General features: G+C 41.4%; 1 protein-coding gene across 5 annotated transcripts in view; it reads right to left on the bottom strand.

Annotated features, from left to right (window-relative positions):
- GRID2 (glutamate ionotropic receptor delta type subunit 2) overlaps positions 1–26,024 on the bottom strand; it is a 744,842-nt gene that overhangs the window by 6,507 nt on the left and 712,311 nt on the right. The window lies entirely within an intron of this gene.

Raw genomic sequence — 26,024 nt, 5'->3', positions numbered from 1 at the left:
AGGACCTTTAATGAAAATGCTTTACTTAATATACCGTATTTTCTTAACTGGTTTCCACTACAGACTATGCCAATTGATTTTTATAGTGCATTAGATATTTGACAACATGTTTTTTGTATTTTAATCACCGGAGAAGAGATATTTCAATTGGGGGGGGGGGGGGGGAAGAAAATACAAAAAATGCAGTTCAGGTGCACGAAAGGACAATGAGGGTGGAGTGGTGGTAAAATACTGGCATAGGCTACCCAGAGAGGTGGTGGATGTGCCATCCCTGAAGACATTCAAGGCCAGGCTGGATGTGGTTCTGAGCAAACTGATCTAGTTCAAGAGGTCCCTGCTCATTGCAGGAGGGTTAGACTAGCTGACCTTTGAAGGTCCCTTCCAGCGCAAACTATTCTATGATTCTACCTTATTGTAGACCTTTGTAAAGGTCTTATTGTAAACCTTATTGTACCTATTGTATTGTACCTATTCTACCTTATTGTAAACCTTTATCAGGTTGCCTACTTGTTGCTTTGGAGAGAGAGCAGAACCGTGACAACCTAAACTAACCTTGCTCAATGGGAGCATGCGACCTGCTGGTAAGTGACTTCCATAGGAACGTTCTTTGCTGCAGAATTCACTCGTCCTTGCATCTACACACCCAATCACCGTCGAAGATTTACTGGGCAGTTTGCACTGTTTGTGTACTTAGCTAGACTTCCTGTGGATGAACAGTTTGAGAAACGAGAATTTTGTTTGGAGGAAGATTTTCATATTCAGTTTGTTTATTCCTGAGGAGATTGTTTTTTTAACAAACATCCAGCAGCAACTAAAGTAGCAGCTGGGTGCCTCTGGTTAACCCAATAAAAATTTCAATGATTACACTTAAAAACAATAAAACAAGGGGAGTGTTTTCCTTCACGTAATAAATTTGTTTCTCATTTCAGTGTTGGAAGGCAAACAATTACTTGTGCAATCATTTGACACAGCATGCAAAAAATCCAAGTGCACACAAAGCACAGAGATCTGGGATGTTGCTACCAAAGACTGCATTGAAGGGGGAAGAAAAGCTGTTCCACTGACACAGGGCTACCATAACAGCTCAATGCAGTGGTCTACCTCAACCTCAGAAAAATACAGTCGTATGAAAGGGAGTTTGAATGCACCTGGGAAGCACAGGGCAACTACTCTATACAGAGATCATTCAATCTCTAATGCCACTTGACCAGGTAGTTATGTCAATGAAGCCACTTAATTTTCTATGGCAATCCTATGCTGGTTTTGGCTGGGGTAAGGTTGATTTTCTTCATAGTAGCTGGTATGAGGCCACGTTTTGGATTCGTGCCGGCAACTGGTGGTAACACAGGGATAGTTTAGTTATTGCTGAGCAGTGCTATGCTAGTAACATAGCACTGCTGAACAGTACATCACTGAAGGTCCAGCCCTAGAGAATGGCAAACAAGGTCAGAGTTGCCTGGGCTATATTTCAAATTGTCTGAAACCCAATGACAACTTAGGGAAGCCCCATCCCAAAGCTTCCTGCAGGGGAGAGGAATAAGTCAAGGATGGGAGGACTCTATTCTGTTGCAAGAAACAGAATAGCTGTTATGAGACATCCATGTTCAGAGGAGCATTGGAGACACAGGATTGTTGTCATTGCTGCCTACTGGGAGCATGTAGAGAAGCCAGAGCCAGACCCAGTGACAAGAAGATATGTAACTGGGACAAACTGGAACATGAACAATTCTGACTAGATAAGAGGAAAATGGGAAAGGTCAAACACTGGAACAGAGAATTTGTAGCACCTCCATCCTTGGTAATATTCAAAGGCCCACTGAGCAAGGCCCAGAGCAAACCGACCTAACTGGACCTGCTTTGAGCAGAGGGCTGGGCTGGAGACCTCCAGAGGCCCTTTCCTACCATAACTACTCCTCAGCAACTGCAAACAGTCCATACGCTTTTCTCTATCATGTCTTACAGTGCTTGCAGATATAACTCACCATAATTCTGGTTCTCGCTGCCCTTGCATCCTGCAATAGGACTTATGTAAGTATTTTGGCCCAAATATTAGTCTGACAAGTTAGCCAGAGCAGCAGATAACCAGCATAAACAGAACTCTCTTGTATACATTCTTGTGGAATAATAGAAGACGAATTTTCGATGCCCAATCCAAACATTTGGCATATGTGTTTTTGTATTTAGGAATTACTGTACTATCTACACAAGGCAGTAACAGAACAACATTGTTGGGTTTATTTCTTCCAGCAGCAGCTCTAATCCCTGAGCAGGGCTATTTTCTCTCTTTTATTCAGGCAGTAGTAGAACGAGCCATCCAAATGATTGCTCTATTCTCATTAATTAAATGATTCTTCACTTGTCAGTATAATTCCTGATTACAGAAGACATCTTTTTAACAATTGGCATTTGCATAAAGACACTGAACTTTGGCTTGTTCCTTAGCAGAGATTTATTCCTAATTGTACTCCTGCTAATTATCGGCAATTTTCTTTATGGATTTGACATATAAGTTCAATTATTTAAAGGAAAACACAAAAAAGAAGCAGAAACCAGAGACTGTAATTGTATCAACTCATGGAAAAGCTTGAGAAATGGAATGCTTATAATGAAGTCTTGTAAAACTGCAGCAGAAAACAGATGTTGAGAAATAAAATACATATAAAAAGAAATTATAGGAGCATGAATATATAACTATATTAACTTCATAGAGAGAAAAAAAGAGATCCTGCTTCTGTTAGACTTTTAGTAATAACACTTTGTTTCTAAATTTACCTGTTTATGGAACCAAAATAATAGTTAACTTATTAAGAAGATTTAACACTACCAACCTGTTCCCAGTTATAAAACTTCCTATTTTTTTAGCACACTTTCAGAAATGAAAATCGTACTTTTATTGAAATTCCATGAAAAACAACATGATGAAGGGAGGCTTCTTGCAAGTGTGCATAGCACACTGGCACTGCTATACTCGGGTGCTGCAGAAGCTTCCCACACGATGGCACTCTTTCCATAAAAATAAGTGTTTTTGCTGCAGTTCCCGGTGGGTGCCCTCACACACTCTAATCAGATACCTGTTGGGTAGCAGACACTACAATCAGTTTGATATTTGATTTTCAAATTTAATAAATGACTAAAATAATAATGCATTAACTAACTGCTCTGAATGATAATGATGTGATAAATGCTACACTTCCAGCAAGTGCCTCTTCTCACAAGTCCCCGATTTTTACAACTGAACTTTTCCTCGACAACCTTGGCTCCTTTGACCCTGCTGTATTGGTTGTATTGCAACACATAAGCCAGTAGTAAGAGTAGTGGAAAGTAGTAAGTAGGGTGCATGAGTTCCTGCTGTTTTGAAATACCAGTCTTAAAAAAGCTTACAAAAGAAGCCTATATATTGAAATTATCTGATTTGTCTGAAAAACATGGCCTTTAAAACTCGCTTATGGATAGAGTGCAGGTCTTACTATATTTTTCTCTAGCAGGCAAACTGTTACAATAACGTTTTTCAAGGCAATGATGTAAAGTTATTGAGCTGCACAAAAGAAAACGTCTGCATGCACTTTAACTAATTTGGCCCTGAATTCACAGTGCCAAGTGATGTCTAGTGGATCTAAGCACAGAAAACTAAACCACCTGTCGTTTCCAAATCTGCCAGTCATGTGAACAAATCCTACTGAAACAATGGGAAAAGGCCTGGATTTGGTTACTATGTACTTTGCTCCTCGCAGTGAAATGTAATTAGTCAGGAAAAACACCCACAGATAAAAAAATCCCAACTTCTTACGATTATGATATTCAAGGCCAGGCTGAATGGGGCCTTGAGCAACTTGGTCTAGTGGGAGGTGTCCTTGCCCATGGCAGGGGGGTTGGGACTCGATGATATTAAGGTCCTTTCCAACCCAAACCATTGTATGATTCTATGATAGCAAGGTGTCACAAATGCTACAAAATTGAGACATCTCTGACAACAGTTTTTTGATCTTGATTTAGTTTTTCTGAGTAGCGAGCCAGAGACATGACAGGCCATTTAGAATGAGATCAAAAATGCTAATACATGGTTTCTGAGATGCCAAAGGTTACTGAATATTGGTTTCCTGCACGAGGAGCGTGTTATGCAGATGGATAACTTCACCATTGGCACTGATGAGGAAGAGAAGATAATGAGGTGCTACTCTGTCTCTAGTCTCCAGGATCAGGCTGCTGCAAAGAGGAGATGTGCAGAGCCATGCAATGAGTGCCCAATTGAAAGGGGGAGAAAAAGTAAGGAAGTAAATAAATAAACAGGTTATTTGTGTACCTCAGTGGGCTGTGCCTTGGGGGCCAGAGGCAAGGCCCCAGACCATGCGCTGGCTCCTGGGTAGCTCGCACAGGTCACATTTGGGAGTGCTCAGTGCCTGCAGATGTGGTCAGGCACTTGACAGAGCTCAGCTAACTTCTCCAGTGGCCAGCCATGAGTCAAATTCCTTGAGCAAAACCTCCACACTGGAGCTTTTCTAACAAAAATCTGGTACAAAGTCTTCAGAGAATTTGGTTTCCCTCCCGTAAAACAAGATATAAAACTAAGCTGATTTGTGACCATCCTTCAGTTATCAAAGCAGACAGATAGGAACCCACAAGAGCGAGCTGGGTTTTTTTTTTTTTGTTTCAGTGAAGTGACTGCCCAAATCTTTCTTATTCCTAGGAGTGGAATAGGAGTGATGCCGACTCCTATTGCATCTCCCTGAGCAGTCTTTAGTTTTTGGTAAAGCAAGCAGGCCCACCTCCTCTGCAGCAGAGCAGCTTTTGCAGGTGCCACCTGCTTTAGTGGTGGAGAGGGGTGGCCACTGCCCAGCCCAGCTTGGTGCCTCCTGCCTGGGGAAGAGGAAAACACAAAATAAGGATGGAGACAAACAGGATGCTCTTGGGGATCTCTCTCACCTCCTTCCCCACCAGCAGCACTTCATTGTCTCACTGAGACCTGATGAGTTTTCATAATTTTGACCTTATCCTTGGGACCTTGTGGGAGACACAGGTTGATGCTCTCCCCAGTGACAACAAATAATATCGTTCCTCAACTGCCCAATGAATCACATTTGCATCATATTGCAGCCATGGACTGTTACAAAGCTGCTGAGCAGAGTGAAGGATATATCTGTATTCACCTACAGGAGGAAAACATTCCTGTGCAATTTCATCTTGCTCAAACAGACAGAATAAAGAGATAGGGAATGGTTGGAAATAAAACTCAAAAGTGTTGAAAGAGCTGGTGGGAAGGTGGTCATCCAGAATCGGCTGCTTGCCCAGCACCAGCTGCCCTACCCAGTTAGCTATCCCTAAACCTAAGCCTAAAATTAAAAGGGACACCAGATCATTGAAAAGTACAGCCCAAAGGCGAAGGAGGCGTGGGAAGGTGTAGGACAGAAGTAGCTGTCCCGAGGTGAAAGAAAGAAGGGAGCAGTGCCTGCTCCTGAGCAGACTGAGGCAATGATAGGAGAGCTTGCAAAATGAGCAAAGCACCTGGAGGCAGAGAGATCATTGCTATTCCAGTCCTTCCTTCGACTACCGGTCTTGGTATCTGTAAACAGAAGTGCTGGTTTTGAAGAGACTGTCTTCTGTGTGGTTTTCTTTTCTTTCTTTCTCTTTTCCCTTTTTTTTTTTTTTTTTTTTTTTTTTAAAGCCAGTGTTTTAATGAGCTGCCAATCACGGGCTCCATGAGAGGAGATTTTTCACACCAGCCAAATGTAGCTTGGGCTGCCAGATTAGACAAAGTTGTGCTCCCTCTCCACCCATTCCCACCACTTAACCCAGCAAAAGAGTGCCCTTGGGGCCAGCTACAAAACCTGTTTTCTGGCAGGGACTCCAAACAGATTTAAATCAAACTAACTTGTGCCCCATGAGGGTGGGCAGGTGGTCGCCTTCTGATCTGCCCCTCAGCAGTGCTTGGCATCACACTGCTGTTGCTAGGAAGCCAGTGCACAGAAACAAGGATAAGCATCTCACCTTCTAGATATGATAGAAGGAGCAGTAGTAAAACGGACCTGCTGTTCAGCATTAAGGATTTGCATATGAAACAATATGAAAAGAGAGAAAGTGGCTGACCACCTGTTTTGCTCAGCAAAGAACCATTAGCTTAAGAAGATGCAGCACTCATCACTTGAATCCCGCTAATCAGTATCACTTTGTTCAAACTAGTGAACTACTTAGATCTGTTAAACTTACACAGACACTCTCAAATACAGAAGGCCAAATTTAAATGATATGGCATCTGCAGTAATAAAAAAAAATATGAGATTTTAACTATATTTATGATACAACTGTGGTGGAATTTTATAAGGACAGCTCTATAATAGCTTTGTTCAACAAGCCACATAGTTTTGCTGAATACTAACAATTTAGAAACCTAGATAAAGACAGAAATAAAGTTATCCAAGATTTTCATCTTAATTTTAATATAGAAAAAGTTGAGGTGAGCTTAACTGGCATTTCACCATGCAGATCTTTCCTGCTCAAGAGAAACCGGCAATAAACAAAGTAGTATGTATTCATAAATCCCGAATGACAAGAGAACATCTACAGACAGTTGCATAAATATCACAAGTTCATTAAGCTCAGTGCTGTTATGGTAAACACCAAATTAATTAATTATGGTGAGTCATGGTACACTGCCACTCATATTAAAATGAATAAATGTACTTTCAAGGTATATTGGTTCCTGTGCACTACCCGTATTCTATCCTTTTTTAGAAAATTACTTGAAAAATGACAGTTACTAAGCTTTATAAAATATTCAGTACTTCATGGCCACGTGAATGCCTGGGGCCTAATTTTCCTCTTGTTTCATTACCATAAACCAAAAGCACACAAAGGCAGGGAGAGCTCTTGGAGTCTGCAGAAGAACAAAGCAGACTTCGATGAGCTCCCTGCAGTCGGGGCAGCTCTTCACCTCTCCTCCTTGGTTTGCACCCCAAAAGGCTGTCTTGCTAACTGCCCTGCTTCCATTGGATCCATGCTAACATTGAATCTGAGATCCAAAGGTCAGCTGTAGTGTTGCATGTGATAATGGAGGCAGCGCTTCTTCCCAAAATTACACCTACATTAATGCTTGTGCAACACCAGTCAGCCATAAATGACATTTTGACTATATGAGACAGTATGATTACATACATATAACTTCAGGTCCCAAGCTGCATGTAAGCAAATCAATAGCTCTTTTCAGAATTGAAATAATTGACAATTTCACGTAAAATCAGGAAACGTCAGTGTCCAAAGTCAGTGGGAGTTTCATTAACTTACAGACTCTAGCAGACACCAACACAGAGCACACTTGGGAACCCAGCTTTCCGGTTCGGCTGTGACAAAAGTGACATTTTTCTGTGTCAGTAGAAAAAAAATCAGTAGAAAACTGATTTTCCTAATCAGTTCCTGGATTAAGGAAAAATAGAAAGCTTGGAAAATGTCTTTTCAATCACCACATACTTACACGTCTCCTCCCCAAAACCTCACCCAAGCAAACATTTCCTCCAGTGTCACTTGTAGCTGCCCCCTGCCTGAGAAGCCCTGTGGTAACAAGCCACGTAAAGAACTGCTCTCCTGCTTAGCAGGAGAAAGCAAACAATTGAAAAAAGTACTTTAGTTTGATTTTGTGATTGTTTTTTTCAAGAGTGAGATGCAAACAGGTACTTATTTGGATCAATTAATATTTAACCTAGTTAATTCTCAGATTTTTTTTGAGCACAAAGTGCTAAATTAAACACCGAAGTTTTCATTAAGAAAACACCAAAATGAAATATTAAAACACAAAGTGTTTGTCTTTTCTTTTGAGGAAAAAAGTATTTTTAAGAAATAGTTAGATCCTAAGGAATAACTTTCATCTGTTTAGACAGTCTTCTGATATCCTGTTAGAAGGATAAATAAATGAGTTCACTGAACCTGACCTAGCAATGAATGAACATGCAAGCCTCGTCTTCAGCTAAGAAGCAATTACATGAGAAATCAAATTACTAACACAATTAATCTTATGAGTTGTGGTGACTAGTGAAATTTAATTTTTTATATATTGTACATGTTTATGTTACCTTTAAAAGTCAAGCACTCATTACAGCTATGACAATATGGTGTTTGCTAATATCAAAGTTGGACTCCAACAAATTGATAGCAGGCAGAATGAAAGCAAGCCAAAAAGACATAAGAGAGCAGAAAAGGAAAAGACACTAAATCCCACGGAGACCCAAAGCGTATCTGCAGCCAGAAAGGGAACACACCTTGGGTGGTCTTTGAAAATGTCAGTATCATCCTTAAGCATAGTGTGATATTTGGGTTATTAAATACAAGAAAAGATCTTTCATTTTAGGGTAAGTGTCTGGAAATGATCATCTTTGCTTGGAGTCATGCTTCAGGCAGTGCAAAGCCTCATTCTTATACAAACTACCTACATCCTCATTTTGAGAAACACAAAACACATCAGTTGCATTAAGTCCATTAACTGACAGTCTAGAACAGCTCTTTTTAGAGTAAGAGATCTAGGTGACTCTTGCATATTTGACATTTATTTGCTATTTAAATAAGTAAAAATGACAGAATATATAGCTGATGATTCTCTTGGTTTTTTAAACTATTTGTCCAGTGTTTGTTTTTTCTTTTTAAGCCCTAAAAAATGAAAACCAAAACCTTCAAAATTTTCTTTTAGATAGTGCTTAAATGAATGATTTATATAGCTTGATTTAAATATCATCCTTTGGATCATAAAGAACCCAAATCAATAGTTTAAAGTTATCTCCAAGGTAAACAGAGTTGTTGATAGGAGAAGCTAGACAGATAAATACAGAGTCTGAAGATCAAATCACAGTAATATGCTTTGCACCTGAAATTCGACATTTAAAAATATCTCAAAGGTTTTTATCTCCTAGGTACTTGGCTGCAGCAATGAAAGTTTCTCAGATCCATTCCCATCCAGGATTTTAAACGTGTTGGGGTTTGAAACCAGCACTTCTGAACATGAGCACTACACTAACCAACCTTAGAGATTAATGTTGTCCTAAGAGCCCTCTCCAAACAATCCTTTGGACACTGAAAGTGAAAATGTTTAAGGTATCCCATATGATGTATTAGTGCTTCAGAATTTAATTCATTAATTTGCTCTCCCAAGTAAAAGCATTTCACAGAGACACCCCCAAAATACATTCACACTAATGAATACTCTTCAAATACACACAGCAGTATAGTGGCTATCTAGGGAAGCCTAAGGAATTGCCACAGTTCTGCCTAGGAAATTATGAGAGCCCCTGTCAAATTTACAGGAGGCATCTAAGAGTGAATTTGACCACCCTTAAAAAGAATTTGAGATTTCTTACATTAAATCTTGTGATTTGAGAAATGCTACTCCTGCTCTTCAGGCTAAATGTGTGCCAAACCACACTCTTGACACAAGGCTGGCCCAAGTTACAAGTAGATCAGCCAGAGATGGGTGCCCCTGGAAATATTGCCTAGGGCACCTGGGCTGGCCTGGGGCTAGCTCTGCCTCCTTTCCCTTCCAAGATGCATCAGGTAAGCCTCCCTGCAAGGCACACGAGATCATAACTTTCTCTACCTTGACAAGCATTCAGATCTTCCAGCCTTCTTGGGTGTAGAAGGAAATGTCAAAAGATGAAGTAGTACAACTTTGCAGGCAAATAAGCTGCCTGACTGCTGTGCTACACATGGTCTATGCGCAGCCCTAATTGATGCCATGTGTTGCTGCCGCCTTTTGCACTGTGTTGCTCCTGTGTGTGGGGAGATAAGCTAGGCATTGGCCTAGTCACTCTTCTTCACCAGACGTAGTGATTACCTTTAATAACACATCAGTGTGCCAGACTGCCTACCCTGAATATGTAGGTTTTCTGCCGACAGGAGAGTTTACTGGCAGATTTTTAAGACATCTTCCAGTGCTCTTGCAGGACTACCAGCAATACAGAGAGGTGAAGAAGCCTGGCACAAAACCCCTGCTAGCTACTGGGGGTTACAAAACTTAGTAATTCATGGTTTATTGCCCTCCTTTCACTGCAGTGTGTGCCCTGAGGGGCTGCAGTCTACTTTGCATGATAGGAATCAGCACGGTGTTTACTCACAGGATCATGCTATGTGACATTTCCATATTGCAGAAAAGTGCCCAGTGCCATTCAGCCCCTGGTAACAACCTGCAGGAGGACCCGGTGTTCGTTCTGTTAATAAAGTCATCTCCCTGGTAATGCTGCAGTTTTTCAAAAGCTGCAGCCAGCTTGGCTGTATTCTTGTATCCCAAACTTTGCCTATTTGGGTCCTCTGATCCTTTCTGCATTGCAATAAGCAAGGGCTAATCCTGTTCACATCTGTAACAGTATTTTTTTCAGCCTCTGGGGTTTTTAGTGCTTTAGAGCAAGGCATCACAACCAGACCCACCATTACTTTTGCTGGTGCTGGAGGAAGCAGAGCAGAAGGAATTGGCAGCAAGATCTGAAGCTTTGCATTTCACCTCATGCCTTTTTTCCCCTCAAATCTAGGCCCATGCTATTCATGCAAACTTGAAGTAGCTCTGTTCTGTGGAAACCAAGTTTCTTAGGCAAAATATACACACAGCAAATCCACTAGTGTACCTTCCATCAGCCCAGGCAGCAGGAGAAAATAACTGCTTCTCTTTGCAACTAATCCATCCAGGTAAGAACTGAGACTTTCCCATAGACCAAGAAGAGTAAATAAGAGAGTAAGTAACATAAGATTAAGTTCTTGCCACCCGCGAAAACATATCCCTCTTGTGCCCTGTATTTCTAATATTTCATATTGGAGTGTCCAATGATTACATTCAACAGCAAACATACAGAAGCATAAGTTAGAAACAATCTAAACAGTGAGAGTTTGAAGGAGAAATCTCAAGCTTAGTTTCTTAACTGAAAGTTAAAAGAAAAAAATTAAATAAAAATCATCAGCTTCCTGACAGAGCAATAGTACAATCCAAGGGTTTTTTAACTCCAGAAAGATTTTAAGACATTTGACATTGTGACGAAGTTTAGTGATTTTCATGAGAAATTCTGTCTTCTTTCACTGCATATTGATTCACTTGATTATCAAAGTCCACATGGTTAAATCAAGTAATTTTCTTACATTCTATTCTTAAAAGTAAGCAACATAATTTCAGTATTTAGTTTTTCATTCTCAATTATTTCTAAATGTTTGGGGGTTTTCTATGTTTTTAGAGGTGTGGGTTTTTTCCCCCCTCTTCTCACCAATCCATTGACAACTGACCTGAAGAGTATAGTCCATTCAGCTCAGGGGAATAGGAGACATACAAAACATATGTGTGTTGTCATTGCTATGCAAGCTTCACTTGTACTCTTTAAGTGTTTTAGAGCTTAACCAATGAAATCTGCAATTATAGGAGATGCCTTAAAGCAAGAATCTTTCATAGCCAGCCAGATAATGGGCACACTTACCCTCTGTTATTGTACCTACTGTCACTTCTTTTATAAAATTATCAATCCTACTTGTAGTTATGCAATTTCTACCATCCAAATCTCAGAGTAGGAAGCTTGGGAGCAAATAAGTGAACTTTTCTCTCTTTCTCCCTTTCCTCCTTTGTCAGTAGGCACAGCCCATTGAGTAACTTCCCACAGGGGCTGCTGGGCTTGCTCATACTCTCATGACACCGTGCCACAGCAGATTGGCATGGCTCGCTACTACTAACAGAAAGCAATGCCAGGGTTTGCCATGTAACATCCCAAAACATACTCAATTTTCCTGTGGTTTGTGCCAGATAAACTGTGACCAAAAGAAAGAACCCCAGAAATAAAATACAATGTGTTCTCAGGTGCTCCTATCAACTCCCCTCTGCAGAATGCCAATGGCTTTGTAGGGAATTTAACAATTTTATAGCATAGGTCAAAACCAAGCAACATGGCACTGAGATTCAATTTGGATAAGCGGTGAGCCTCCTCAGATGATCTGTACATATCTTTTTCAAGACCAAGGGCATGAGGTCAAATTCTGCAGCTTCTTTCTGACAGCACAGAGAAGCAAACTTTTTTTCTGCTGGCAGAGGCAGATCCAAGAACTGGACAAGGGCTCCTATTGCTGGCCCACTGAATGTTGCTCAGCTCAGAGCACGGGGCAGGTTTGGCGACAACCAGGTCCCATCAGAGATTCTCCCTAGCAAGATCTGCTGCAGTCAAAAGTGGAGTTTGGAGGAGAGACATAAGAGAAGAGGAGACATACAAAAAAATTAAAGCCTCCCAAGTTTAAAGGAAGAATTGAGACTATCTCAGCTTCTCTTGAAAAGCTGTCTGGTGGGAGAGAAGGGGGCATGAATGGCAGGATATTCCCAATCCTAATTTCCCAATTCCAGAAAGTAAAAGTTCATTTGTGAGAGGGCAAAGGAGGATATTAACGGGTTTTTGTTTTCACCCAGCCAGTTCACCTTTCTCTACCTCCATGTCAGACTGAAAATTAGGATTCCACTAAATGGCCCTGCTGCCATGCTGCAGATTCACACCTGCAGAAGATGATGTACAGTAAATCACTGTCCTCTCACTTAGAGCTGCCATTAATAATGCCACAGGAGTCCTCCCCCTGCAACCAGCAGCTGCCTGCAACTGCTGGGAGCAGAGATGTAACACAGCCCCCAGATAGGGAATGGAGAGAAAGTAAAACAGAGCAGCCTGAAAAATAAGATCCTGGCATTTATAATCACATTAACTTCTAAGCCTTTCAAAATATTTGTCTCTCCTCTCCCACAGGAGAATTTCAATAAGCAAGTTATCATAACTTCAGACAAATTTCAGAAACGTGCTATGATAATTTTCTAGAAGTACCTAATCTTAGAAGTATTTTCATTAAGAGCAAATATTACCATTTTGCTTTTACAGAGGAGAAAGCTGAGGCAGAGGCTGTGAAGCAGCCACAGCAAGATCAAACTGCAGGTGAGAGGTAGAAGCAGTGGCTGAACCCAGCCTCTGCTCTCTCTGTTCCCTTTGCAGTGGGTGTAAGAGCAAAGCTGGGAGGAGGGAAAGAGGAGGAAACGAAAAAGAACAGTTTGGCAGCCTACATGACAGGTGGAAAAGGCCAAAGATGTGCAAGTGTATTAGCCATGACTTCCCAAGCAAGCAGTTGGCTGACTCTATTGCTCAGCCTCTACATCAATGACAGCTTCTGAAGGCTTGTGCTGCAGCGCAGCCTCTCCCTTGCTGGTTGTAGGCATTTCCCGAGCACAGCCTCAGGGTTACCGGCAGGGCTGAGCTCCGGGCAGGCTCAGCCCAGAGGGGATCTGCGAGGTGATGGGTTGCAGATAGGGGAGCTGGAAGGGACATGGCCCTCACAGCAGCTGGGCAGTACCTCAGACACTCTCCATCTCTGGAAGGATTAGAGCAGCACCAGTGCACATCAAGGGGTGATGGGAGAAGGGACTGAGATCCTTCTCTACATTCCCAAGCAGAGCTGTAACGCTTCCCAGCCCTTTACACCACCATTCACATCTTGCCTAATGTGCTGTCCTTAACTACAATTACCTCACCTAATTTGGGTCAGACATCACAAAGATGTATCCAACCTCTGAGAATTGGTTAAACCCATAACTGCAGGAACATTCAGATATGGCTGTTATTGACTGTGGAGAGAGTGATCATAAAGGGAAGATTTCCACGGAGATTTTTATATGGATAGTTAGGGCTGAGCAAATTCCAATAAGGTGTTTTGTCTTTTTTTTTTTTTTTTTTTTTTTTTTAGACTAGTTTAGAATTGTCATTTCAATTATAAAATAAGATTTTTTTTTTTTTTTTTCCCCTTCCAACCCTCCCTTTTTGGTCGGGCTTCAGGTCAAATTAGATATTCTGGCCAAATTTCTCAGAAAGATGTACATGCAGGATGCAGGCAAACTGGCCTCCTACCCTGTTTGCCCAACTCAAAGCAAGGACTGGAAGCCAGATCTCCTTCATAACGGGGATTATCAGGTAGAGAAGTCATGCCAGAGACACTGATAAGAGATTTTTGTCAGTGCAAGTAAATCCATAGTTTAGGAAGCTACTGCAGTGTGCAGGATGATCAGATATAGGAACCTTCCTGCATTAAGGAGAGCTGTAAGCCTCTGGAAAAAGCAGATACCAAAGCTTTGGTTTCTTCTTACTTCCCCCTCCCTCTGAAATAGCATTTTTGCTTTCCAGCAAGCTCTTCCCAAAATAAGAATTAAACACCCAGCACAGCATTTCTCTGTTGGTGAGGGCCACCTTCAGCTGTATTGCTGTTGGACCAGAGCCTGCACTAGCCACTCATCACCCTCTCTGGCACAGGGAGGACACATTCAAAAAGACAAAGCTCACCCACACTACCTGCTCAAGAAAAGCTCTTTGTACTGGTTAGAAAGATTGCAGAGGGCTGGCAGCAGCACTGGCTGCTTTTCAGAAGCCAGACCAAACCCTCTACCTCCTAGCACCTACCTTCCCTCAATTCCCACCTCTTAGGATGAGCAGAGTAGTGCAGCCAGAAATCCCAACCAGCAACACATTGAACATAAAGCCATACCCCCACTGTGAGAATAAACACACTCCTGTTACTCAAGGAGCTTGCAGTCATGGCCTGTGTCTTTTGATTGTGTAATTCTGACTACAGGTGAATGGGATAAAATTAAATGGAACCAGCTGCAGAATAGGGCAGCAGAGAATTTTCTTCTTGCTCGAAAAAGAAGCCAGCACAGTGAGGCAGCAACTAATGTAACAGGAGTGGGAGATATATTTTGTTTTAACGCCTCTGCTGTTAGAGGGGAAAGTCAGGCCAGGCAGCCCAGCACAGAAAGCTTTTGCAGGCAAATGAATACTTATACTGGCTAATTCTTACACCCATTTTACTTTAGAGCAGTAATACTCGCAAAACAGTTAGTTCTTGTTCACATCTACAAGAGAAGTCAGGTTTTACTACTTTTCCTGATAGATGAGCTCCCGAAGACTGTGCAAATAGAATTAATATTTAACATGATACACTATGGATTTCTTTAAACTTATTTTTAGTGTAAGCTTGGAGTTTAATCAGGTTCCAAGTGAAATCCCTTAGACTTAAGAATGAAGTTCAGAGTTACTGCTTGCTCTTTGTTTCTTTTTCTTAAATAAATCAAGCAAAGAATAAATCCCATGTGAAGATGTGAGGGTTCAGTAGAAAAAGAGATTCATGTTTAATTCTAAGATGATTTTTGGGACACACTACATTTTCAGGTTTCTCTTATAATTTGTTTATTTTCAGAAGACATGAACCTGTTTTGCATTTGGCACTGTTACCTGTCTTCCCAGCCCTGTGCAGGGCCCTGGGGCTAGGAAGAGACTTTACTGGGTAAGTGGCCATATTACAGTGTCTTCTTGGATGCTTCAGCCTCATTTACCTGCTTAGATTTTGAAGTCAGAGGAAAGAGGGTTCTGCTTGCAAGGGAGACATTTAAGATCACAGGGTTGCTTGAAGTCTTATGTCTAGAAAACACATGGAGAAACCTCCATGCTCCTTGGACATGCTGATCCTTTGCATGGGCAGTGTTTCCACCTCTTGTGATAGAGACTTGTCCCTGAAGTCTGATACACACTGATCAAAGCCAGTGAAAATTTCAGGTTTGCATTTCATTAGCTGTTCACTGATTGCAGTCTGCCATGCTATGGAGGAGAACCATCACAGTGTCATTCGAAGATGCTTGAAAAACAGAGAGGAAAGTGAAAGATGCATTTCCTTTTCTTTAAATGCACCCCTTTCAAAAAGCTAATATCTGTTTTTTGGGGTCTGGTTCACAACTTTGGGGCGTGCAGTCATTTACACCTTCACTATTTCTTTTCAGACTGAAAATGAAGAGATGTAATAGACTTCTGTTTACCTTATAATATTACTTGACTTCTGCTTTATATATGTATCACTGATTAAAAAGCAGACAAAACAGGTCATATGCAAAGCCAGGAAAGATTAGAGCATAAAGGGTTATGATCTGAGACTAGACAAGCAATCATACATTTAAGAAAGAGAGGTGGAGATGGGACGTGAGCAGAGGCTGCAAATACCTGATAAGTAGCAGTACAGCCAACAGGAAGTGATTAGGCTGATAATCGGGTGGCTGAAGCTGAGACAGAACTGATTTAACTGAGACCATCTACAGCAGAGGAAGGAAATCCTGGTGGAGGACAGGGATCTGCAGCAGTAACCATGGTGAAGTCCCCCTCAGCTGCAGGGAGATGTCCCCATACTGGGATGGTTGGTGCGCTAAGGAGGAACGGTGCTGTCAGAGATAATGGCAAATCTCTCCCTAACCAAGGCCCATGGGCACTTAGTGCCTAATTCTCTGTCAAGAAGATTGTGACCTTCTGTGCCTTGTTGGAGTTGCTCTCTACAACTAAGTTTTTAGCAGAGGGGATGGAGTCATCAAGCTGATTGACCTCATCCAGCTGGAGAGGGACCAGTGGCAAAATGGGTAAGTAGCCAAGTAAAGTCAACAGGCTAATTTTATAGTTTCCCTGCCTTCTATCTCAGTAAATCATGTATAAGGTCTTTTAGGACAGTCTGATTGAAAAACAGAGTTACCTGGTAAGTGGTACTGGAGAGACAGGTGCTCATTTGTGTGCTCCATAGAGACATGGAAAAATAGCCCAAATCTTGTTAGTCATGGGGCCTTAAAATGTAATGAATTTCATTTCTCTTCATACTGACGCACAGTTTATAACATCAGTACATTACCTCCCAAGCTGACAATTTCAGACAACATTTTCCAAAGCAGCTAAATAACATCACCATCTCAGGATTTTGCAAAAATAGACCTTAGGTTTGAGGAATTTTATCTTTCTTGCCACATTATAAACAGTGGCTGGTAAAGGTCCACCCAGTCCATCTCTAACCAACAGGACAAGCCCTGCCCATCACCAAATGCCTACTGAATTTTCCCTTACATGACTGCATCTTTGACATGACTATACTCATATTTGACTCTTATCTGGTATGCCACTATATTGCAGCAATATTCTGGTGGATTGCCAGCAGGGTTGGGGAACACCAGCACCTCAAAAACATCACAAGGAGCATACATTACAACGTTTTCTCATCTGCAGATGCTGTTCAAAGAGATGAACGTTTCTTACACTAGCACTTTTTGCTTTGGTACGATGCAAGATCTCAGTGTGAGCATTGAGATCACCAGGCATACACACACAGCTGTGCCAGAGCAGGGTAGCAAGCAAATTCCATCATCTTTATGGAGCATGTAATACCACACATGGCAGTCAAGCAGCAAAGCTATTTTTCCCCTTGTAATTACTTACAACAGCACTTCTTAACCTGTACAGCACTGCATCCCACCCTGCTGAAATGCTATGACCAGCAAATGAGGTATGAAGCCCCCACCTCACCTCAGGAGCCATCAAATATGATAAGGTACAAAAAGCTCTTAATTAGGTTACCATGGTTTAGAGGAGAGATTTATATGGAAGCACGCATGAAGCTTTTTGAGGGGCGCAGAGAGAGGTCCCAGTCTCATAGTGCTTGTACAACATGAGCTCCAGGTCTTTACTGACCTTGACAGAAAATACAAGATGACTCCCCAGCTCCCTCTTGGTTACAAGGTGGGAAGAGCAGCCATGTGAAGCTGTACTTGGTGTCAGATTTTCCCCCAGCATTCAGTACCCACTGTGCAGAGATAAAAGTGATGCAGCCACAGCTGTGATGCTTAGCTCCATGCCTTTATGGTTTGCATCTGATAGAATGCTGTTCAGAAAAGGTCTCCAGCACAGCCACTTTGTCAAAAAGGGAGACCATGGCCTTTCAAAGATGGGAGTCTGTTTTATTCACTAGATTATTATCTGTTCCCACTGGGCTAAGTTAAGCAAAACCACCCCTCAGCTGACTCATTTCAGCAGCCAGCAGCTGCTCAGTTTTTCTTATTAGCACCTTGTAAAAGATTTCCTAACATGTTTAATTTCAAAAACTTAATAGTTGAAAAGAAAAAAACTAGCTCGAAACGTAAGATAAAAGACAACTATAGAAAAAATAATTATCTTAATTACAGAGCAGCTTTGTCCTCTAATGGGAAGGTAATTTTTTCACAAGACATCCTCTAATGGAAGATGTACTTAAAATAGGACTGCAGTTTGCATGCTGCACTGAACACCTATCCCTCACAACTTGTATTTACTCTGTTTCAGAATTTTACTAGTGGGTAAAACCCACCCTTTTTTTCCCCCAGGATTGCAGATTCATTTTGTAGAGCTCCCCTGCTGTGGCATTAAATATCCCATGATATTCAACAAAGTAAATCAATGGCAATCAATATTTTGCTCAGTCATTTTTTTGGGTTGTTGGTTGGTTGGGTGGGTTTTTTGCCATGGCAGGCATTGCTCTCTCTTCTCTGCATATAGAACAGGCAAATTTGCAGAGGTGGAAGACATAATCCTCTGCCTTCTGCCCCCCATGTGGCTGTTGGTCTGCCAGGTGATTCTAGGGAACTGTATCTGAGCCAAAAAGGGGTTGTTCATCCCCAAGGAAGCATTACCTGCACCCACTCACCTTCGGAGATTTGGTGCCTCAGCTGCAAGCCCAAAGCTCCCTCTTTGCACTCACAAATCACCCTGCCCTGAGGTAGCATGCAGTGCATTACTGGCTCCTTCTGTCCCTGTTTCCATCCCCTGTGGTTCTATTATTCTGTCTGTTTCCAAGTTAAAGCCAAATGTGGTGGAATACTGTGGATGTCTACTCCACAGAGACTGCTGAAAGGGAGCTACTGGCAAATAACCTCTTTGTTCTGCAATCACTTTTCTGTCTTCAGCAAAACAGAAGAAAACCCCAAACCCAAAGGAAAGTAAAACCCCACAACCCTTCTTGATGTAGTTAGGTATCCCTTAGCTAATACTGGGTATTGCACTGCACTGTCCAGTTGGGAGCCACTCTTGAATTCTGAAAAATCACATCAGCTGAAATCACATAACTTAGAAAAAAGTTGTCGCTTTGCATGTTTGGAAATTCATCAAGGATGCTGGATGCTCAAGTGGCTCTGGCCAAGGAAAACTGTAGCGGATTCTGAAGATATATCAGTATTTTACACAGGTTATGTCCTAACAGAAACATCATTAAAAGCATTTCTCTGCTACATTTTTTCCTGCAGTGTTGTAAATAATCAATTAAATTCTCTAATAGCATTATCCTTTTAGAGGGGAATATAAAACCTGCCCTTTTCAGATCTCGCATAAAAGTATGCTTCTCCTGAGTGGGAGTAAAGACTTGGAGAGCATCAGGTTAACTTTGAGACTTCAGGCCATCTTATAAGACCTACCAAAGACATACAAGGATGAAAGATTCATGTAAGCCTTAAGCTGAAGTCTTTACATCGGAGGTCCTTCTGATCCACAGGTGCTCCTGAAAGGTTCAAGGGCAGTGTATGAAACAGGCATGCTCTTCTATAAAGACTGAAATGCACAACCATAGCTTTGAGGTTATGACAATTGTCAGCGGGGTAAAAAAACTCATGTTCATGATTATAATGAGAAGATGTGACAGCTATGAGGACTCCTGAAGAATCACAGAATGGTTTGGGTTAGAAGGGACCTTAAAGATCATCAAGTTCCATCTCCCCTGCCATGGGCAGGGACACCTTCCACTAGACCAGGTTGCTCAAAGTCCCATCCAATCTGGCCTTGAACACTGCCAGGGATGGGGCAGCCTCAGCTGCTCTGGGCAACCTGTTCCAGTGCCTCACCACTGAACACTGAAATGACTTAAAAATAGGAAGCTACTTCAAGATTCTTAGCACTCCATAAGTTCGAAAGGATGTTTTGGTGCCACTAACTCACTCTAGTAACCAACATCACCACAGAGTTCTCTGTTTCCAGCAGACTCAGATGCCCTTTAGCTGGCAGAACACACATTCTGTGTGCTTGCTTGGATGTAGGTGGGCAGAAAAGGAAATCAGTGCTAAAGGGTAGAGCCACAACTTCCTGGTAATATCCCAAACAGGAAGTTGGATGTGTTGTATGACGTTACTCCTCCTTGCAGCTGGAAAGCATTTCTTATTTGCCCCAAGAGCTCCTGAAAACTATCTGTCAAAGTGGAGAGAGGGCTGAAGCACAGATTTGATTTCTCGGAGTATGCCAGGGGAAGGATGCTGGATAGATGGTCCCAGCACTGGTGGTGCCAGATGTGCATGTGAAGCTTTCAAAGTGTCACTGTAGAGTGCCACAGGAGCAACTGAAGTCTGAAGGAGGCCAAAAGTCTATTTCCCAGCAGGCCTGTAGACAGGCTTAGTAATCCACACTAATACGCCTTTCTTAAATATCCAAGGAACTAGGCTGAAGTATACTCCCTGGTGTGCCACTAGAAGAAGAAAGGATCACTGGATTTGGTCACAAAGGTGACCATAAGAAAGGCTGCCCAAAGAGCACTGGGACTCATGGAAACATACTGGTGGCTTTCAGGTTTGTGGAAGATCTGAAGTAGGGTTGCCTAGCTCACAAGAGGATTTCCCACCTGGCACACATGAGAGGCACAACCATGGCACTGTCATCGGCAGAGATCCCACACCAGAATCTTGAGCCGCTGACCTCTGGCAGACCTTCAGAGATAACAGAAACAAGACTTCCAGCTTAATCAGGCATAGACACAATTTCAAGTGTGGTGCTATGTAGAGAAATTGCACCTCCTGAACCTAACAAGAAGAGTTAGGCCCTAAGGTCTTTTTCCACTCATTTTTCATTAATTAGGTTTTTCTCTCAGAGGTCCACTTCAAGTTCACAAGATGAGTTATGACAAGAACATTTCCTTTTCTGTCAAGAATGCATCATCCACCACAGATCCATTCTTGATATGGACAAACCATAATAAGATTTATTTCTCATCCTAAGCACTGCTTGGGAAAGTAGTTGCAATTCTCTTCATTTGTCTATGTAAAAAAAAAAAAAAAAAGTATTAATTTACCTGCCTAACCTCTGTTCACAATTCTTTTTGGTAAAAGCTATATATAGTGCAACATAAATAAGAAATCTAAATATTTCATGCAAATGTCAAGACGGACTCTAAATATTATGATCCTACACAATGCAGAGTGTCAAATGTGACAATGAAGACAGGATTTATTGCTCACGGTCCAAACATATAAGCCACCGTTAATTCAAGTGCTGCCAGTAGCTGATCTACTTTGTGCAGAAAAAGTACACTCAAATGCAAATAACAGTTTGAGCTAAGCAAGCTGAGAAAGAAAACCCTTGAAAATATAGTGCCGCAATGGTAAAACAAAACCTACAAATTGTATTTTCAGCACCCAGCCTGGCATATATAATTACTCATATTCGAGAAGGTTGTTTGGCTCAATTTGTGATAATTTTAACTCAATATCTTATTTATCATTGTGGCTTCTGGAACATTCGTTAAAATGGGAATGTTCACACTCACAATTCCTCTTTCTGTTCAAACAGAACTGCTTGTACTTGCAATTCCTGTTTTTCTTCATGCTCTTGCAGTCATGGCTTTCTCGCAACATTTTGTCCTAGGGATAGGTGTAATATTTCTGAACATTATCACCCGTAGAAGAGCTGGCTCTGTGTTAAAGATTCAGAAATAATAGCCAAGCAATACAATTCTTTGCCAGGGAACAGCTGCGCTGTGCCCTCCTATAGGAGACCCTGATTTGCAACTTTGTTGAAGAGGAGGCAAAATAATGCAAAGTACAAATCGATCTTTCATTCTGAGCTGCCAGGAGAAAATACATTTTCCTCTACAAAAGTGTAATTCTTTTCAGAGTTTCCATGTCCTCATTTAAATGCAATGAATAACCAGTAGGCTATATCTACTCTCCTGTCTTGATCCATAAATAACATTATGGAAAGTGTTTCTGCAGAAGAACTTTGTCTAAGGGATACAGCAAAGCTTGACTCTCAATTCTAGCAATCTGGGTTCAAACCTGGGAAATCAAAATTAGGTCTGTATAATGTTGATGTAAATTACTTCCTTTCTTTCTGTACTGGAATAACTTAAAAACACATACCTCCAAAATGAGAAGACAGTCTCTTAAATCGTGAATCAAGTCCAGACATTCTTTCTTTAGGCAAAAATGTAAGTTTTGACAATAAGCAATGCTGATTTTAGAAAATAGAATATGCTAACGAACTTTAAGGCTATTGAGGCTAGAAAGGATCATCATGACAGCATGGTCTCCTGCTGAAGGGAGGTAGAGAGAGACAATTCTGCCTACAGCTCCCACCACAAGCCCAGCTGGTGCTAGAGCAACATCTTTCTGAAAGATAAGAATTAAAATCTCTACCTAACAGAATATCTTTCATGTCCTACTTCCCTGCCCATAGAATTGTTCCAAAACTTAATTACCAGTGTTTAAAAGAAAAACACAAACACCGCCCCGCCCCCACCCCAAATCCCAAGATTGAAGTCATGACTGAGTTCATCTGGCTTCAATTTCCAACCTTTACACTTTGTGATGCTTTTCTCTTCTAGCTTAAAGTACTCTGTTATTAAAATTTTCTTCCAACGTAATCACACTATAATCACACCACAATTGATCACCTTTTCTCTCTGATTTTGATAAGCTGAATAGCTTGAGCTTCTAACATCTTTCATAATAAGCCATTTTTCTCAGATTTCAACCTGCTTTTATAGCTCAGAATTTTTATGATGTATTTGTACCAGAAATGAACTTAGTATTAATGACCAATAAAAAATTCACCACTGTTGCATAAAGAAACAAGTCCTTTTTGCTTGCTCAGTAGCGTCCAACTTGCAAATTCAATTCCCATTATTTCTCCTTAGGACTCTCCAAATGATTAATTTTAGGGGCTGTTCGTAACAGAAAAAGATTATTTCGTTTCTAACAAAATATTTCATCTGGCCTAGAGTAAAATGTTTTGTTTCAGACTTATGTGTCTAAGAACTTCAATTTTTTTGAAGTGAAATGAAAGACAACTAGATATAAAATTAATTTTGAGTAGAAAACTGATATTAACATTTTGATGTCAATATTTGACATTCTTTTTGGGGCCCTAGTTCTGAAAGAGAATCAAATTTATGTCACTGTTCCAGCATATTTGCCTCCTCTTGCCTTCTTTTCCCTCCTGAAATAATCTCAAAAATTTCACAATCTCTATGAGGGTTAAAATTTGGGTTAAGGCAAAGTGCAAAACCAAGACACAGTGACTACAAAGGTCTCATTTCCATGAAGTTCATTCCACTTCAGAGCGAGCCAAGTTAAGTAGGAACATGGAATTCATCTTGCTCAGAAATAATCTTTACGTGCACAGTTGTTTAGATGAAGGTGGGTGGTAACAACCTGAATGCAGGGCCTCAATACATGCCAAAAGAAAAAGAGAGTGCACTGAGTCATTCAATGCAAAATGTGGCTTGGGGAAACTTTATTACCTGTAATGCCAAGTTAGAACTGAGCTGGCGCAGCTGGCAGCTAGGGAAGCAAAGAAATACTCCTGTTTGAAACGTGAATACCTCTGATTTGAAAATTTTTGAAACTATAAACACTGGACCCAGCAATGTCATTTTAAAGTTAATTTTCAGAGAGCTAATACAAGAGCAGTCAATGCTGAAATAAACCAACACACCTCACCGAACTATTTATTGTCAGAACAATGACTATGATACACACCGCCACTATTCTGGAAAACAGCCTTAAGTATCACTTTTTAAAAGGGAAACGAATGCAATAAAGGGTTCTCAGCCACTGCAAGAGCAATAACAATATTAATGTCATTTGAAAAGATGGTCAAAGCACTTTGCTAATGCTCATAAATCATCAGCTTCTTTTGCAATGTAACTGCTGTGTTTGGAAATTGCATTTCCCCACTCATTTATATTATTCTAACCCCTCTTCCAGTCTGTCTGATTTTTAAAGTGTCACCGCACATCCAAGAAAAAGTAAACTTGAGCCTTGGATGTGCTTTTCTCTTGTTTTCATTACAGAAAGGGTAAATACAGTTGCAGGTGCCCCCTCTGAACAAGAAAAGCTGTCGTTCCCCACAAGCAGCCCTGCAATGTGACCACGAGCTGCTGATGGAGTTGCTATGGTTATAAAGATGTCCTCTGTGGGAAACATCTTCACTTGTGATTAGGTTTTGACAGCGGCAGAGGGACACTAGATATGGGAAGGAAAGAAGGACGAAAAGAGCTTCGTCCATTTTATCCATGTGAAAGTGAAGTTATGCTATATCTGAAGTGTTTTTGGAGAAAGCCCTGTTTCTCCAGGAGCAGTGCACCAGGACAAGCTTTGTTGCTGACATACAGGACATTTCCATACAGGCCAGAAGTGACAACCATACACAGAAATAAAATAAGCAGAAGTGGGGCTGGTCTTGACCTGCAGATCTTCCTGCAAGAGACTATTACACTTTCCAAAGGTCAATGAGACAACAAAAAAATTAACTTGAATGTGGCAGGTCCTAAGCGAGGTTTTGTGCCGCTGCACCAGAAGCACTAGAGGAAAACAAAATTTGGGCTTTTCATCCTAGATGCTTCTACTTCTGTTCCTGAAGCCACGCCTCCTCACTAACAGAGGCTGCTAACAAGGGGAAAGGCAAAGAGGAGCTGGGGAAGATAGATATGGCCTGCCTCAACTAGGGCAGAATTTAAAGGATTAAAATATTGAGCATGGCACTGCAGCACTTAGAGACTGCTGAGGAGATTGGTTAAATCATCAAATGATAAAAAAGTCCTCTTCCTTTATCTCCCTCTTCCTCTTCTCTGTCCTTCAGCACCTAGTCCTTTGCACAACAATCCCCCTCTCTTGCTGCACAATTCTTTCCATCTATCCTGCCAGTCCCAGCTGAGAGGGATGAGCATCTGAGATAGTGCCAGAGGGGAAGCTATGCTCCATTCTGCTGTTTATTAAACTTTTTGCCTCATCATGTAAAATGTGTGAGTTCTCTTCCCTCTTCCTGCATCCTCATCTTACATCTTCAGATTAGCCTCTTCCATGGGAGGATGGGGTGGGAGAGCTACATCTGCTCTGAGAGAGATCCATCCTTGTAAAAGGGAAAACTGAACTCTTTATTTCAAAATAACAGGAAAGCTCAAATACTGACAAGCAAGAATCCTTCCAAATGGAGTTTTAATGAAATAAAGAAGGCTGACCAGAATGTTTTGGAGCGTGAAAAATTGTAAATAATAAACAATGTGTTCTGTTTTACTAGCAAATGTCATCACATAAAAATATCAGTCCAGTGAATCATCCTTGATGCTGGCTAGCAGACTCTACGTTTAGAGCACGTCTGCACTGTCTATAAATATTACTACGGCCAGTAAACTCAAGGCAATGGCAAGGGGCCTGTAAAACTGTTGAAGGTACCACACACTGCAGTGGTTGTAAAAAGTGCCGTAAAAGAAAAATGATCTTTTATGAAATCTTTTGTTTGGGAGGAACTTTGCATTTTAAGAGGGCATTTAGCAATTAAGATAGCTTTCCAGAAGCCCACAGATTGTATTTGGAGCCCTGTGAAGTTCTAAAATGATTTCATCCAGGAGGTGAGGGCCCATCCCCATCTGAAGAATTAGAGTGTTCAGTGCTAACACAAAGAACAGCTTGCCATTTCTTCTTCCCTGGTCTTTTACAGCTTTTATCACAGTTGATGTAAGGGGGAAGGCAAGATGCAGAGCCTAAAGAAGTGTTTCCTCTTATAGTTTTGCTTTCAGCAAACGGACGCCCCAGTTTACAAACTCGCTCTCTTCCCAGATGATGCCCAGAGCCAGCGTGAAGCTTCACTGCAGGCACAGAGGCAGGAGCTGGCCCCAGGGCAGAGGGCACAGCGTGAAGGGCCTCTGTTGCTCATGAAGGAACTACTGCTTGCTCTCAGGACATACCTGACACCTCAGGGACTGCGGATAGCTGATGGGCCACATCTATCCATTCATAGTTAGTATGGCAAGGCAGTGCGCGCCTTTCACTTGCAATGAATTCAAGGGAAAGTGCAGGTGCTAAGTCTGCCCGTAGTTTTATATGTTCTCAGCTGAGATGAAACCTGCATCACCTCACGCAAATATTTTGAATTCAAATATGCAAAGGTCTCATTTCCATGCAGTTTATTCCACTTTAGAGCAAA

Source organism: Strigops habroptila, chromosome 7 (genome assembly GCF_004027225.2).
Source record: "Strigops habroptila isolate Jane chromosome 7, bStrHab1.2.pri, whole genome shotgun sequence".
Taxonomy (NCBI): domain Eukaryota; kingdom Metazoa; phylum Chordata; class Aves; order Psittaciformes; family Psittacidae; genus Strigops; species Strigops habroptila.
This window is presented reverse-complemented; position numbering and strand designations above follow the sequence as displayed.